The sequence below is a fragment of the Falco naumanni genome, chromosome 14, assembly GCF_017639655.2.
Source record: "Falco naumanni isolate bFalNau1 chromosome 14, bFalNau1.pat, whole genome shotgun sequence".
Lineage (NCBI taxonomy): Eukaryota > Metazoa > Chordata > Aves > Falconiformes > Falconidae > Falco > Falco naumanni.
Window position 1 is genome coordinate 17,088,601 of NC_054067.1, and position 11,883 is coordinate 17,100,483.

The 11,883-nt window shown below is 34.9% G+C and overlaps 1 long non-coding RNA gene across 2 annotated transcripts in view; it reads right to left on the reverse strand.

Moving 5' to 3' along the window:
* Positions 1–9,575, reverse strand: part of LOC121097667 — a 198,665-nt gene extending 189,090 nt beyond the window's left edge. For both annotated transcript variants that reach the window (XR_005831031.1, XR_005831030.1), the window contains exons 1-2: positions 9,475–9,575; positions 6,274–6,326 (exon numbers count right to left, since the gene is read on the reverse strand). This is a non-coding gene — a long non-coding RNA (uncharacterized LOC121097667). The remainder of the gene's footprint in view (positions 1–6,273; positions 6,327–9,474) is intronic.
* Between the last annotated feature and the right edge of the window lie 2,308 nt (positions 9,576–11,883).

Here is an 11,883-nt window from a genome sequence, read left to right on the forward strand (position 1 = left end):
ATTTTTTTAAAGATGCCTGAGGGATGGCAAGATTTTGGTTTGATTTGTTTTGAAAAACAGCCGTGCTGGAAAATCCAAGACCAAAAGCTTTAAGATGAATATCCAGAAAGCACAAGATCACCTATATGACAGTGGAAGAAGCCAAACGAGGATAGATGATAAAGCTTTTCTATTGACTCACAGTATGAAGAATCAACTTTTTCATCTTATTTGCTATGAAATCTGATTTTCACCTTATAGTAGCACAAAGAGCTACCACCTGTGTAATTTCCTGAACTCACTGGATTTTCTTTTGTCTGGCACCTTCTGTGCTGCCCAGTGTCATTCTCGTTTTGTTCATAGGCTTTGACAGCGTGAGTACATTTTCTCTCCAAAGCAGACAGCCCTCAGCTGCAGCTTTCCACATTGTGAAGCTGACACCACACAAATCAAGACGTGCCTTAAAGTTGTCCTTGAAGTGCTGCGCTTGTGTACTGACCTCTCAGCTATTCACTGCAATTTTGTAACAAATAAAAAGGGGAGTACTTCTAGCATCTTTGCAGTATATACATCCTATAACTGAACCAAAACCAGATGAAGCTACAGGAGTACCACTACAATACTGTGTAATTGCAGCCTCAGAATTCAGCTTTGGAAAGCTTTTCCCACAAATATACAGATCTATAAGAATAGTAAATATGGAAATGAATGAGATCTTGATGCAATAACTATATATTAGTCAAAATTCTGCAACTGCATAGAGCAGCAGTAACAACAGATGGCTCTGTAAAAATTTACTTCTGTTGAAGTTCATTGATTCTCATTCCAGATACTTATATTTTGCCAGACAGTAGTTTTTGAGTGGTTTTAATATTGATCATAATTTTCAGATGCAGCAGGCTGCTGGGGAAAAAGTTAAACTAACTAGAACTAACGAGCAGTAAAACTTGCTAGCACAGGTACAGTACTGGTCAAATGGCAGCAAGCACAGGATGTGAAGGTGTCCGGTATCTCTGGATGCAGGATCCAGACTGATTATTTTTTAAAAAAAAATGTTTAGGAATGTCCATTCAGATTCATTATCCAGACAATATCACATTAAAAAGATTTTAAGACCATGTTAAAATGCATATATAATATAGGAATTAATACAGGAAAGAAGAAAATAAAAATTGTGCAAAGGAGTCCCATTTTAACTTGATATACATTTCTTCTCCTCAACAGTAAACTTAATATCCTCTTTGTTTAGACAAAATTAGCAATGTCTTGCATAACTTAGCCTTTTAAGACTAATTGAATGCACTGATGACTGTTTCCACATACTTCCAATCTGTCTGAAACTGTTCCCAAACTGAAGCTCATTTCCCCTCTTTTTGGTACTTTGTTCCCTAATTTTTCAGCATTTCATGTGTTTGTCAAATGCGTTTTGGATCTTACCATTTCCTTCCTTTCCAATGAAAATGTAATTAATTCCTGAAGGACTCAATTAAGATTTTGAGCTAAAAATCATGCTGCAGGAGTGGGACAAGAAGGGCTGGTTCAATGCCCAAGTAGTGATGATTAGCAATGTTACTCTCTAAAACCACAAACCATCCCAATCCCTGCAGAGAAGAATAGGTATTTTAAAAGTTTAGTATTCATTTATGACTATGTATGCTATGCAATACTTTTTCTGATTAGATCTAAACAAAGCCTTCTCATACTGCCTCTGTGCTGTTTTGAGAGCATACTACTGCCACATAGCTGCCCTGTTAACTCAGTGAATAAGATTGCCTTGGTGCAACCAAATTTGTACTGGAACACACTTAACTAACATACCTATAACTTGACTTTTTCACTTACTGAAATCCTTAAACATCCAGGATGTCATAACATGCAAGCACTACAAAGCAAAAACATCCTCTTATGCAGGTGGCTGGGTACCAGCTTCACATATTACCACCTTAGGTGAACATCAGCAATTGCATTTTCAATAGCATCATCCATAATTTGCCCCTTTGCTTTGGCTGCCAACTAACTTTTTTGCTTTTTGACAGATTAAGTAATTTAAAAATATATTAATTTAGAAAGACTGGAAGGTCCCTTACATCAAGCCATGGAGTGTCACACTTAGTAACTTACTTTTTCCCACTGCACAGCAATAAAACTTACAGAAATCTATCAAAATACATAGCTAAAGAAATAAGACTTTAAATATTAAAACATTAATATTACACAGATGTACACTTTGAGACTTTATAGCACCAAAACATTGGAATAAACAATATCCATCTTCTGAGAACAAACTAATTAGCAGCAAAAAGCGTGGTTAGAAGTGTTCCTAAGAAATTGGTTGTTTTTCCTGTAGATTTTAAGGAAAACAATGGTGTCAGAGAGCTCAAGCTTCTCAAGAGCTTGGAAAGTATAAAATAAGAAGAATATGTAATGGAAAGAAAAAAAATGTTACTCTTTGAAAGCTGAGGAAAAGCCTGAATACACAGGTCTAATGAAAGGAGATAAAATCTTACACACCAATGTAGAAATATTTGAGAACTAGATCCAAGATGAAATCCTCAGGCTACATGGGCTCCCATATGATCTGGGTAAGAAAGAGCTGGTTAATTTTCTTGAAAATTGGATTGAAAAAGCTTAACAGCTTGCAGTTGAAGATGACCCACTTTGCGTTGAAAAGGCATACAGAAAATCTTTAAGAAAAGAAGAAAAAAAAATAGAAAAAAGAAATCCTGAGTAGGAGGCAGCATTATGTTCAGCCTCTCAAATCAGAGATATAAAGGAAGGATCCTCCTTAAGACAGCATATAAGGATAGTAAACTTATCTAATATATTTCATTGTTTTCTTCTTTCATTTTTTCTTCTGTCTCAATTGCTATCAGTGTAGCAAATAAAAGATTCAAATTAACTCTACCAAATAGCAGGAGTGAGGTGGACATTTCCACTTCTATTTCAACAGGAAATCAGGTTTCACATTTCTTTTCCAAAAGAGATTGGGAAAGACAGGCTATGTATGCCTGTAACAGCATTCTCTGTTGTTTCAAAGACATGTGTTTCACACATTCAACGCTGTAGAGCTTTGAAAAATCCCTGCAGCGAAACAGAAAAGCATAACCTAATAGATCATAGTATTAATGAGACTTCATAACTAAATTTCACGTCTTTTTTGGCACAGCATTCCTTTTGGGGTGTGTGTGTGTGTGTGTGTGGAATATCCAGTCAGCTCCAGGTTTTGAACTTCACAACTGAATATCAAATGGTACCAAATAACAAGCAACAAACATTTCACTTACAAACTAGCAGTGACCACAAATGTACTGATTTTTTAAAATTTTGCACTTGTTCAGCAGATCTGAAGACAAGATCTGAGCTATCAAGTCACCCATATGAAAACTAAAATTACTGAATCACTTCAACTATTCTTTCGTCATAGGATGCCATTCAGCAGTGCACTTTTTATTTTTCCTCCTTCCTTCTTGTCTTCAAAATTCTATGATGGTCCTTTCAAATCATACAACCCCCAAACCTATAAACTTTCAACAGCTTTATCAAAAAAAGTTCTATGCTCAACACCTACTGGAATGATTTAAACAAACTTTTGAGATAATGGTATGTTAAATTAAAATGCCATAGAGACCTAGTATTATTACCTGACTTTCTACTGCTGTTAGGTAAGACCAAAAAAATAGAACTGTAACTTTTTAAATGTAACCATAAGAATTTCACACTTCAAGGGTTCTTCCTCATCATAATTTCTTTACTTGTTTCCTCTTATATAAATAAGCATTACACAATATCCCATTTACATTCCATCTCATAGTTTAATAGCTGCCTTAAAACCTCAATTAAAAGCATCCCAAATATTGTTAGTTTTCAAGCTTTCCAAAACCATTATATATATATATTTATATATATGTAGTTCTACCTATAGTTTGTTGATCTGTTCTATCTACCATTCTTGATTCTTATTTGTAGATCACTTTCATCCCATATACCAAGTTGCTCCATTCCTCCCTTCAGAGATTTATTGACATTGTCTGTTTGAATCACTATTTATCCCATGCATTCAGCTTTAAGTTATGTAATTGACCTACAGCCGAAATGGTCAATGCCCAGATTTCTTTGAAAGTGCCTGCATAGACATACAGCCTGGTTTACTCCATGCAGGTCTTCAAATGAAACATGTTTCTCACTTAGGTTCTGTGAATGTAATGAAGGAAAAAAAGAAGCTACTTCAGTTTTGCATATGTGATTAGAAAGCTACTTAAATGAATTGTGAAAAGATTTTGAGTTATTTTATGGGGTTTGTTTGTTTCTTTTTAAAATGATTTTCAAGTCTTTTGAAATGGTTAGTTGGAGAACATTGGCTTGTATTCAAAAATATAAAGCAGAGCACATAATCTAAGGAACATAACCTTTGTGATAATTATTTTATACTTTTTTGGATTGCCAAATCAAGTGTGCTTTAAACTAGTCTCTTGTGAGTGTACATAATGAAAAAAAATTCTATTTCAGCACATAATTTTTCAGGTGATTTGCTTACAGCAAAAAAGATGCTCAGCTAAAAAGATGATGGAAAAAAGTGTTATTTCTTTTTTTATTTTTTTAATTGCTATTCTTACTGTTAGAAACTAGCGATTTCTCTACCAGTGACTGAAAATCATGGTAGTGTTATTCTTCTTTCTGTTACGATAATACTGCATCAGGAACCTTCTGTAATATTACTTAATTGTCAGCATTAGCATCCTAGGCGTCTATATAATTATTTTCTTCTGCTTCCAGATTGCCATTCCCACTCCACAGCATACAAGATCCCCAACACCATCTACAATGTATTAGAGATAAAGAATTCAATACCTTTTAAAACTGTGTAAAACATTCATTCACTTCTTAGCTACCTCAGCTCTTGCAAGTGTAACATACTCTTTGATACAAATCTCAATCTAGTTCACTAAGAACTCGTCACTCTTCATGTCTGTTTTTCATGTTGTGAGATTTTCTTTTCTAAATGTTGGACTACTTTACCTTCTGGATCAAGTTTGGGTCTCAGCTATAGGGTTACATATCTTGTTGTCCCTACCTCAACTTCTGCTCAAATTAAGTATATTCTGCTGTACCAACACCTTCACAATTCTTGTTGAACTACACTAACCAAGTTGTTCTTCCTGTCCCACCTGTTTCATAAAGTATGCTTTTGGTTCCAGGCATTTCAAGCTAGTTCCTTCAGTTCAATTTAAGCCATCACACACACTCTTCTAGTTTATTTTTTGTACTTTCCACAGAAACAGGAAAACAGTTCTGAATCCTATAGCTTCAAGAAGTCCTGTCTGTTGACATACTGAGACTACAGTCACATGAATCCACTGAGCTTGGCCTGGGAGGAGGGGAACAACAGATTTAAGGAGGCAGGCAGATGTCTGAAACATGCTGTTAGCCTAGTGATCCCCTGTACTAGGGGGATGGACTGCCTGGGGAGTAGCATGTATAGGCAGTTTTATAACAAAGCAGACAGCTGTTCTTGTTGTTCCTTTGATATGTTATCAACCAAGACACAGAGTGCTAGTAGAGAGAAAACTGGAGGCACTTTTACAGCTCCCAGGATGCCATTTCCTTCTACCCACCTCCACATGATTCACCTAAACATCAGCATTCATCCTCTCTTACCACTATCTTTACTGCTAGCTAATACCAAAGCATCTCAGATATTCCTAAAATGACGCAATATGTGCATTTTAAAAACCAAAAACTAAAAAAGAAACAAACCAACCCCAAAGAAATTAGGTTTATAGTTCTAAAGCACCCACCAGCAACATAACTAAGCAAAACTGTCGTCACTGTGCGCAACACTCACAGACACCGTTCTATTTCTCTTTGTTTCCTTTCCTTTGACTGCTGTGAATATTTTAAGCCATGGTATTCAGACACAAAAAATAGGCAATTATGAAAACATGTGAACATCACTAATTACCTAAAAGTGAATTTTTGAAAAATACAAAGGATTTTTTTATACATTTCTGCTTAAACTCTAAGACTTGTGTGAATAAGGAACATCAACAACCCAGAGTCATTCACTGTCCTACACCATGAAGGACAAACAGACAAATCATGGACACTGGAAGTACCACACTGATACAAAGGGGGAAATTTTCTGGAGAATTTAAAACATTATTTTCTTATGATAGCAAAAACACAGGAATTTCACAAGAGCACGGAGCCTTCTAGGCAGCAGAACACAAAACAAAAATTGAATCCAAAACAGCAAAGTAAGACAATTATCATCAATTTATGTCCTTCAAGTCTTACCTTTCTTCCCAGATCTTGATTATGAAGCTATTTCAGTGCCTTTTACACTTGGCCTGGAAGAAAAGGGAGAGCAATGCTTAGTACACACAGACTATTACAACTGATAAATAAGGGCTGTCAGCAACAACTTCATTTCAATTTAACAGTTAAACATTTAAATTATATATCAGCAATAAAACTAAAATTTAACTCTAAGGGGATTTTTTTTCCTCCCTATATAACATAGGAGAAAATGGTGATGAACTCATTCTGGTATTGTAAAGCTTCATTTACAACAGTTTTGTATTTCATATATTTTCAAAATTTCAGAATTGACAAGGCTTCTCCCAAACAGAAGAGTATGTTGTCTATAGGCACAAGAGTCAAAGTAGCCAAGGTTTTACTGCAAATAAGACAATGGTGTTTATAAAGACAATGCAGAAAAGGTCAAGACAAAAACAATCAACAAAACAAAAACGCCCCAACAACACAGTACTTCATATTTTGTGCAATCATTTGTATCCATGCAAAATGACCATAAGCTCCTATCAAGACAAGAAGGATCAATTTTAAACAAATACCATTAGGCATAACTTTCATCCACTTTGCAAACTGAGGAAGCCACACTATGTTACGGAAAGTCAAGTTAATGTATTATGACCCAATATTAAGCACAACGAATAATTATCTTATTAGTAAACATTCTTAAGCCTCTCAGCACCATCAAAATATAACAATTTCCAGATCATCTAGAAGGCTTTCTCCTTTGCCTACAAAATGTTACACTAATGCATCATCAATAAATGCAAACTATTCCTGCAATTTCTATTCAAACTAAATTAAAATCCATCTGAAAACATGCATCTATCAACTCAGAGGATTATTCAAAGAAAAACAGAAAAAAATATAAATAGCATAAGAAGTGAAATTCAGAGCTTAATAATTACAGATACAGCTCACTTTATTCTGACCAATCAGCTCTTAACAGTTTAGCCTAGTAAGACAGAAGTCAATTAGTACTTCTTTAATAGACTAATCATTTTGCATTTAATTGTCATATCAATAATACTGGCATATTCCTACAGCAAAGTCAATAGTTATTACATCAACTAATTAAAATCTGAGTTAAAAGGTAACTCGCTGAGAGTTCCATTCAGAAAATGCAAATTCTCAGAACTAAAAACAACTCATGGCAGGGGGATAGGGGAAGTTCATTTTCTTCTATGACTCAACCAAAAACATTGTGCGGCGCTCTCAAGCTATTAGAAGTGACTTTTTGATTGGCATAATGAGAAGAACAGTAAAACAGATGGGTCTCCTCTGAAGTTGTACAAGATTCCCACTGGATAATATAAAATGCTGACAGATAACAAAAGAATTCCACACTTGTTATTCACTGCAGATTAAAATTTAAACATCATGTGAACAAGCCAAGCATTTGAACCAAATTTCTTAGCTCTGCATTATAAAATACAGTAACCTGAAACACGAATTAATTGTTTGAGACTACAGGTCTATTAATGACCCCAGGAAAAATATTCCTATTTACCATAATGAGACTAGGAATACTACATAGCTGCTATACATTCTGCTTTTCATGAATTTGAAAAAGCTTTTGTAGGATCATTGCTCTTAAGACAGCCTGGGGAGTCATGTGTAATGGTATTACCTGTATTACTTGCTGAAAAGAATAGTCAAAGCAGACACAAAGAAAGATCAAATATTATACTATGTTGGACTATTTTAGAATGATGGTATTAAAAAAAAAAAACAACAAAACATAAGAGAGTATAGTTTGATATCTGAGCATTGGTCAAAAATGTTGGTTTGTTGGGGTTTTTTGCTTTTTTTCCCCTGTTTTTCTAACAGATAAATAAAGAAAAAAGGAATAGCATCTAGGATATCTGAAACCCTAGGATTTATGGATGCACTCACCATTTATGGTAAAACTGAAGAACGAGAAGAAACAAAACAGATAGAAACCTAATTTCTAAAGAGAGGGGAAACAAACTAATAAAAAAAATAAGTATATTTAAATGAATCTGCATAAAAGAAAGTAGGGGAGGAAAGAGAACAACAAACATTTTAAAAAGAGGGACAATGCCATGAGATAATTTTAGAGATGGATGATCAATGATGCTTTTGGGAATACAGTAGTTTGTGGAGATTAAAGGAAATTTTGAAGTGCCTGAGCTAGATAACCCTGTATTTCAAGCTGAATAACATCTTAGATAACAGCAGAAAACCAGCCATTCTTCTCTGACTGCAACTGCTATCAAAAATACACAGTATTATATTAATAATGGTACTGTGGGCAACATATACACTGTGCATAGATTTGTTCACTGTGTATTCATAGCAAACACACCTCAAGCTGCAATTCCAGCCTGTTCAGTTTTAAAATAAACATTTCTATAATTACCTAGGAGTTAAAAATGCAAAATTAACCTTGATGAATAAAACAGCCTCGAAATACAGTTGGCACATTGGAGAAAAACCCAATACCATTAGCACACACCTTCAAACACCTTCTACATTAAATATTTTTATATACAGTTTAACGCAGATATTTATCATTAGATAAATCTCATGTATTTAGTATAATTCTAGTCTGATAAAACCAACTAGATAAAAGTAAAGCAAAAACATTCACAAGTTGAGACGAAGGGAGAGGCAGAAGAACAAAACCATGTCATAAATGTCAGACTCTTAATGCTCTGCACCACCACATAAGTGTTATATCCTCTCTAAAGGTGAGGAGATGTTCAAACTAACAAGTTCAAAGTTTTGCAGAGAGGATTGCTATGAATAGAATCTCCATGTTCCTAGTCCTTCAGCTTCAGGAATATAAATCACTAACAATTTTTAACAGGATTTTTCTAAATAACTTTGATGGCATCATGGTCTTCAAGTTGACAGATATATATATATGCATTCGCACACATATACATAAAATTCTGATAAGTCCTGGTTGGGTGGTTTACCATAACAATAAATGGAAAGAGAAACAATTGTGTTCACTCAGAAAAAATACCTTCAATGCTTCTCATGCAAAATCCACCAGTTTCGTTCCTGCAATATATCATACTGCTTTTATGGTTAGAAGAGCTAAAAAGCCTGCCTGAAAAATTACATTATTTCATCCCTGGAACAGATTGCTTACAGAAAGTGTGAAGTTACTATCATTAGAGATCTTTTAGAATAAGTTCTGCCAGCACCTACTTGTGCTTTGATTCCATCTTGCAGCAGGAGACAGACTAGACAGTCTCCTGAGTTCCTTTCCAATGCAATCTTTCTGCAGATGCACTTTTCTTCTTCATACTATGAATGCATAAGAGAAATCAGAAAAAGTGTAATGAGATTTTTATTAATAGCAAATAATACTCCGGAAAGTAGAATGTAGAAAGCCTGTCACCTCTATGATTTGACTACTAAACCACAACACTTCAAAGCATGTAACCTCTTCCTTCATGACTCCGCTATGTATTCAGGAAAAAAATAAATACAAGAACCAGGAATTTATTCCACTTCCAAGGCATGTAGTTTATTGTATGAACCAACTAACACAAAATATATATTAGAATTAAACCCTGTCCACCTCTGCTGAAACTACTTCAGGAAATGCATATCAAATCTGTCTGCTGCAGTTAGTTTTTATGACAGAACTACTACAGAGAACTAAAGTGTCTCTGGTGAAAGGAATGTCAAGCTGCTTTGAATTGGCTAAACAGCATCTGATGTCCTCAAGGATTATAGTGCATTATGACCCTGCCCTGCCAATCTGTTTAGCTTCTGACGCTTCACCATATGGGGTCAGAGCAGTGATTTCTCATATAATGCTAAATGACCTAGAAAAGCCTGTAGCATTTACATTGCAAACACTTACTAACATTGCAAAGACTTAAGCACAGATGAAAAAAAAATAACATATGTATTTTGATAGAGTCTCATTATATTACTATATTTGACTATTCTTATTTCTTAGTGGCTAGGATAACCAAATAAACACCTGTCTATGTGGGTTTCAAATACACATGGCACTTCTTTTAACTGATCTCAGTTAGGAAATGAGCACAATGTTTCTGATATCGCCTTGAGACTTGGACAGTATCATTTTTCTGATCATATCCTGATCATGGCGTTTCATGGAAATTGTCACAGCTTGGTAGGCCAACAACGCTCTTGGGGAAAACAAAGATAAGGTGATAAAAGGAGAAGAAACTCCTGTTCAAATTTAAGAGCATTCTGAGCAAATAGCACAGTGAAATGGTCATTAAAAGTAAATAAAAATACATTATTGTGATGAGATGTAGTTTAGCCAAGCAAACAGCAGTGTACTTATTCCAAGTCAACAAATTGTTCTTTCTTTTCCCACAAACTCTGCTATTACAACATTATAACATTTATATCTCTGAAGACAGAGGAATGTATGCTAATGAGCAAAAGAGAAAAAAGCTTCCATCAAGTTTGCTGTATGAGTAGATGCAAAGAAACTGGAAAAATACAGGAGCAAAGATGATCTCAGTAAGATGTACTCATGTGTTCTTTAAACATTCAAAACTCATATTTTCAATGGGAGTACCAGTCTAAAAATATCCAGGCTGCAAAACCATACATAAACAACGAGCAGAAGGAGCTTTGAAAGTTAAAAGGTTTTATCAAGATTTTATTTCCTTTTTTTCAGAAGATAAATTGGTCTGTTTTCATGACTAACATTCATAAACTTATGTGTTAAACCAACAGAAACAATACAATCAAACATTACATTCCTTACAAACAAATGATGATGTTACTACTACAAAACACTACAAAGCTCCACATAAAAAAACCTCTCTTTTGGAAAGCGTGTATGATTTCATCTGGAAGACTAGCATTAACATGCGAGATACAGATAATGAGAAAACATCGGAGAGAAGAGAAATGGGAGGGTAAAAGCAATACAAAGTAAGGGGTAACAGATCAATAGGTTAACCATCTTCAGTAGTTACCTCCCCATGCAACATGCTAGAGCATCTTAAATTAACAGAAAATTGCCTCAAAGGATACAAAGGGGTATGTACTAAACATCCAAGAAAGCAATTTTGATGTGTTTACAGGACTGTCAGAGGGAGCAATGTCAAATAATAAAGTGGATATGATTTGATTTTATAGACAATTATGGGTGAATGTTGAGTGCTGTGTTCAGGAGCAGAGACCCAACCTCCATTACCGTTAATGGGAGCACTGACTCCAGCAGGATTTGTAGTTGTACTAGAACTGTAATTGTTTGGCCTCCAAATACCAAAGTGCTGCTAAAACAAAATATATCAAGGACTTCTCAGATGTGGAGGCACTGGAAAGGCCACACCAGGTAAGACACTTCAAGAACACCAAAGGAGTTTAGAAAGAAATTCTAAGCTCCTATTACAGTATTTCCTATTTGAGCATTATACCTCTTCCTAAGAAACAATTGCCTGATTCACTCTGTTCTCACTCTTACGTTTTACCTTCCCCTCCTACATAAAAAACGTAATAAAACTGAATTTATTTCCCAGTTTATAAACTTCCCATACTTCACGTTCACTGACTCTCACCATCAAACCATTACTTATCATGCATGAGCTTCCTTTCCTACCTTTTTTTTGCCTAAAA